The following is a 6,259-nucleotide window of genomic DNA, read 5'->3' on the forward strand; positions in this document are numbered from 1 at the left end:
GCCCCTGCCCCGCCCCCGGCCCGGCGCGGAAGCGGCGGCGAAGCCGCGGCCGGGGAGCGCCCGCCGGGCCCGCGTCACGTGACAGGGGTGGCTGGGGGATGAATGGACCGGCGTGGGAAGGGGGCGTGGCCGAGGGGGCGCGGGAGGGCGGGCGGCGTTGTGAGGGGAGCGGGGACCGGGACCGGGACCGAGACCGGCACCGAGACCGAGATGGGAACGGGAGCGGAGATGGGGATTGGGAATGGGAACGGGAGCGGAGATGGGGACCGGGACGACGATGTGGACCGGGATCGGGACCGGGGATCGGGACTGGGACGCGGATGTGGACCAGGGTTAGGACCCGAAGTGGGGATGGGGATGGGGACCGGGGCGGCGGTCGGGATCAGGGCGGGGACCGGCGCCAGGACCTGGCGGTGTCCCACGGACTGCCGGCGTTGGGCTGCACGGGGAGTCGGGGATGGGCAGCCCGGGGTAGGATAGCGGGACACCTGCCGCTGCCGGTAATGACGGCTCCGGTCCGTGCGCGGTGCCGGTGGGGCGCGGCCGGCGCGGTCACAGCGCAGCCGGGGCAGTCTGAGGGCCGGCGGGGGCAGCTGTGCCCTTGGCTGGGGGAATGGGGTCGGTCCGGCGGCCCAGCGAGATCCCGGGCCCTGCCGACAGCTCCTGCCCCTGGAGGCACCGGTGGAAGTGCTGGGAGTGCTTTGGCTCCCGGAGAACATCGTGGAGTTATTGGAATGACATTCTTCACGCATTTAATATTAGGAGGAAATTCAGCCCTGAGAGGGTGGTGAGGCCCTGGCAGAGGATGCCCAGAGAAGCTGTGGCTGCCCCTGGATCCCTGGAAGTGTCCCAGGCCAGGGTGGACAGGGCTTGGAGCAACCTTGGGACAGCGGAAGGTGTCCCTGCCCACGGCAGGGGTTGGATCTAGATGATCTTTGAAGTACCTTCCAACCCAAACCATTCCGTATATACACAGTGTAGCAGAGTACAATCAGGAAAATAAAAATTCTAGTGCCCAAAGCAGAGAGAAATTTGTGTGTATTCCTTAAACACACTTAGTGAGTTCTTGTGCAGCCCAGAAGTCAGCAGATCTGGATCTCCTGGCACTCTCCCAGTGTTTACTCTAAATTTATTATCTCATTGTGACAATGTATTTTCTGTGTCCAGAGAAGAGGAGGAAGGAGGAAACAGATAGAAGATTTGTCAAGATCAGTGCTGGTATCTGCGTATAAACATTTGGTTTTGGAGGCTCATGTTTTCAGGCAAGCTATTTTGTATTAGCAGCGACTGACTCTGGGGTTGGGGATCCAGAAACCCCTGTCTGATGTCTCAGATACAAATCACATTCAGCATAAAGGAAAGTTTCAGTTGTAGGCAACACAAGCATTATTTAGGTCTCTAACATGAACTTTCAGAGCTTGGTGCTGGCCTTTGAAAGAGACAAACTGATAGATCGGGCTGTACTGGCAGATTTTGGATTAATTTTTAGATTGCAGTATGGCACCAGTGATCTCTTACTTTCCTGAAAAGTAATCACATCTCCTTCTTCTTGCTCAATCCCCTCTGAGTTGGTTTTTTTTTTCTCTAAGCTGACATTCAGTGGAATGGAGATAATATGACTCTCATCTTCACCTTCTGGATCTTAGCAAGGTCTTTTATTCAGGCTGATCTCCAGCTACAAAACAAATTGTTATGGCTCAGTCTTGGCAGGCTTCAGAAAAACTCCAGCACTTCAAATGCATTCAGTTAATATGCAGAATATTGACTCACTGCTTACTCATGTGACTAACATTTAAATGACACTTTCTCATTTTTAAAGGGTATTACAAATGATGGTTTAATCCTTACAGCCTAATGTAGTCAGTTGGCATAATTTTCCCCTACTAATGCAAAAAAAGTTTGTAGGAAAAAGTAAGAAATTTATTAGACGTCATTACTGCTTTTAGAATTATTTCAAGGAAGTGCTCCTGTAAATTTGTGCTGAGCTAATTAATGAAAACTACACAAGTGATGGAGGAACTAATTGTAATCCCAAGTGGCAAAGGAAGAAGAGGATGCTTTGCCATTAAATTACTCATGCTCTGTAGTCCAGCTGTCCTGAGAGAAGTCTGGGGGGAATTTGAATTTACCAGTAGGTGAGAATAACGCTTGGACACAGCAGCTCAACAAAACTGACAGTGAGGGGTGCTGGTCCTCAAAGCATTTTTTGCAGACTTCATTGACAGCACCTCTCTTGAGACTTCTTGAAGGACAAGATCACACATTCCAGCTTAGTGAAGGAATGGGCACATCCTTTTCTAGACATTATTCAGCCTGGAAGGCCCAGTTTGCAAATGTTTTTCATGCATTGCCATGTCTAGAAAAGTTGCAGAGAGAAGCAGAGCAAACTTGTCTGAGAACAACCAAAGGGAACAGGGAGTGATTCTCTGTGGGGCACCAGGAACTGCAAGGAGAAAAGGGAAGGAAATAAACTGAAGAGGGAGAATAAATATCCCTAAGATCTGCCTTTAGATAACTTGGAGTTTGTGCCTGTGTAGTTACCAGTTAGATATTACAGTTACAAGTTTTTTGATTGCCTTACCATGTGGAAGGTAGTTGCTTTCTACTGACTGTGTCATATTGTGTATCCTGAGGCATCTCTGACATAAGAAACCTCTGTGTTACAGACAAAAATACTTTTTTGAAGAGAAACCACTGTTTTGGTAAGTGGTCATATTGTGACATCAAACCTTTTGGTCTGATCATGGTGTGGCCACGTAGAATAAAAATAGTGCGAGGTGGAGAACTGCAATGACTTCTGCAGCAGTGTTACAGTAGGTGTGTTTGAATAGTTAATCTTTTTAATGAGAATGCTTTTATGTTTTTTTTCCATAAACTTGCTTTAAAGCCAGTCCTGTATTTACAGCTCTTCTGCTATTTAAACAGTGAATGCAGTGTTTCCTCTCAAAGTGAAACAACTCTATTGTTCTGGTGGAACACACACTCACAGTTATTGAATAACCTCAAGTTATTGAACTTGGAGGTTTCCTTGATGTTTATAGCTGTTGAGAAATTCCAGCCAAAATCCCATGTACTTGGAAAACACCAATGCCACCCTGATTTTGTTTCCCTCTTTGTTGTTCTGTCCTAGCCATGATTGTTACATAAATACTCAGAGATTATTATAGAAGGGACCCAAATTTCATTATGTTGCCACCAAATCCTCAATTTCATGTGTGTTTTACTCAGCATAAATATGGAAAATCAGGGCAAATTTTAATGACAGGATTCTACCACTCTGCAGCACATAAGCACAGAAGGAGTTGTATGAAAACTGGGGCTACAGTAGCTAAAAAAAAAAATTCCTTTGCAGTTGTTGCATGAGTGAGGAGTGTGTGTGAGCCTGGATGAATCCAACCTCCCTTGTTTGGAAGAGAAGAACATTCCTTTTCTGACTGATGTTAATGGTTTGGGATGCTAATATAGTTAAATCTCAGGATTTTGAGAAGGGGCTTCTGTCCTGTCTGCCAGATGAACAGAAACACTCTCCACATGCTGCAGGGTAAATGCTTTTTTGTAGACTTGAATTAGATCAACCAAAGAGGTGGCAGAGCAATTGGTGTCTTGCAGGAAATCTCTTCACCTACTGGAGGCAACAAGGTAACTTGCTGGGGAGAAATGTCTTTCCCTGTACCCCTAAAGATACCAAACACTGACAAGAGGAACATTTGTAAATAATGTTTACAGAGGTCTCCCTAATCTTACATTTTGGATTGGCAAGGCACTTGCTGTTTAGTGTAGCTGCCTGTTGGGGCAAAGGATATCTTTACTATAAGAAAAAAGAGTATCTGGGATATTGCAGAACCAAGTATTTGTATATTATCGCAAAGAATTAATTTAGATTTTCTGAATGATTTTATCTTTCCTTCCTTCCTTCCTTCCTTGTATTCCTAGTCCCACCCAGTCTCTTCCAGTTTCCTGTTTCTAGTTTATTTATAGCTTAATGTAATAGGTGGATTTTACACAAGTGCCTGGGGAACTAGATAGTGAAAATCCCCCATCGTTATTGAAAATCACATTTCTTATAGGTAGATATGGATGAATTGTGTTTGGTTGCTTTTAGCAGAGAAGTTCAAAGTGTTTGTGTAGAGAAAAACTTCATAACCCCCCTCCAGGGTAGAGTTGCAATGGAGAAATAATAAAGTAGATGCACAGATGCTTTTGACTGCTCAGGTAGCTGTGCAGCCTCACTCAAAACAGATTTTAGCAACCACAGGAAGTGTGTGAGTCTGTTCACAAGCATCAGCTGACAGATTCCTGCAATACACTTCTAGACTTGGTCTGTGGTAGGAAATTTTGCTGCCCTGACAGCTTTTGTCCATTGAGAAAGGAGATTTGAGCTGGGGCAGCCGCCAAGGCTTCGCCTGCTGTCAGCAATGATTTGCACAGAGGCAGCTTCCCGTGGTTTCAAGCTGGGACTCAAGCACACTAGTAATCATAATTACAATATTTAGCTCAAATATGGTACTTTTAAGATGGGTATCTAACAAACCTTTTGGGGGATGGAGGGATACCATTAGCTCCTCAACGTGTATTAATTTTTGCAACAGCTACAAACCATCGTGGGGCTGAAAGGGAAAGAAGGAGAACAGATCTTGTGGTGTTGCTGTGCCTCCTCCACAGGTCTGTCCCTGTTGTTATTCCAGCGTCCAAAGGGAACAGGAGCTGAACCATGACTGTTTTTCTGCAGCAGAAGCTGGGTACCCGCTGGCCTCCTGAATACAAAAATGAAGTTTCGTACTGTTTCCCTTGAATGGAAACAGCATGACGTGAGCGTGGAAAGAGTGGAACAGTATGTTAAGGGGAACAGGGCTGAAAGGAGAGAACAGCTGACTCCAGGGGCTGAGCAGGTCTGCTCCCTCTGCTTCACTGTGTGGGTTTGTTTTCAGCTCAGACCATCTTGGGTCTTGCAACACATCTCCACAGCTCTGGGCTGGAAAATGAAACAACTGCAAGGAGGTTGTTCCTCCTTCCTGAAACAAGCTCTGCAGCCTGCGGGAAATGAAAGCTAAGGCTGGACTTCAAAACAAGCTGGAAGTACTCAGATGCAGAAGTGCAGAGTGAAGCCATTCAATAGAGTCAGATTTGGAACAGAGCCCTGAAAAAAACCTGCAGTTATGACTAATTCATTTTTAATGTGTGTGGTTGTAGGTAAAATCACTTCTTTAAAAGATCATTTCTCTCCCTGTATTGGTTGCAGTTCTTTGCCATCATTTTAGATAAATGATGTGTTGACACGTGAGTTCAGTTACAGATGGACTGCGAGGACAGAAGTGTTTCTGATGCTGGAGAGGCTCTGGCTGAGCTGCTGGTGAAGGGGAGAAATGATACAAACAGGATATTCAGTGTCAAGCTGCAGCAGCACCCTGAGAGACCCACCCAGGGGCAGGCACTCGAATGCTCACCCTCTCCTGCAGCCAAGTTAGCTGAGGAAACTTGACAGAATGGTTGAGTGTAGAGCCCTGTTTGTGCAGGGACAGGCTCAGGCAGTGACACTGTAGAAGGGAAAGAGTCTGAAATGGAAACTTCTTGTTGCACTGAACAAGCCTGTGAGGCACCACGCAGTTTTACAGGGTAGCCTTTGGGCGCTTTTGCTTTGTGCTCGAGCTGTCCCAGCCTCGCCTGCTGGTCCCCTTGCAGGGATCCCTCAGTGCTGTCACAGAGCCAGTGGTGTTAACACACTGCTCTAGGGGGACCTGTGACACTGTGAATGTCCTGGCTGTTGTGATACCGGCCCAAAACTTACAGACCTTGCAGCCTTATAATCAGTAAAGCTGTGAATAGGAGCGTGAAATCACTGCAAACACACATTGACTGTGGTGGGGAACAGCATAGAAACTGTTTAGGCAGCTAGAAAACAGCACAGCAAGTCCAACTGTGATGGGATAAACTCAAAGACTCCCTCAGTCTGGCTAAGGGTGTGTGGTGTGGTGACAGAGCCTGCAGTGACACGTGGGGTGTGTGTGTGTATCTGATATCCAGGAACAAAAGCAGTTGGTGTTTCCTGGTGTACGCTGGAACGTGGTGCAATGTGATAGAGCAACAGGGAACTCCTTGCTGGCTTCTTGCCCTCTGCAGATTCCTTCTGAATTAGGTGCTGACCTTTAAAGCAAGACCTGCTTCTTCACTTTCTCATTGTTTAAATTCTGCGCTGAAGCTTGAGAAACAAGTCTGTGAACCTGCAGGATTTTTTTTAAAGCTCTAATTAGTGAAAAACATA

This window comes from Pyrgilauda ruficollis, unplaced genomic scaffold (genome assembly GCF_017590135.1).
Source record: "Pyrgilauda ruficollis isolate IOZ18807 unplaced genomic scaffold, ASM1759013v1 scaffold6, whole genome shotgun sequence".
NCBI classification, from domain to species: domain Eukaryota; kingdom Metazoa; phylum Chordata; class Aves; order Passeriformes; family Passeridae; genus Pyrgilauda; species Pyrgilauda ruficollis.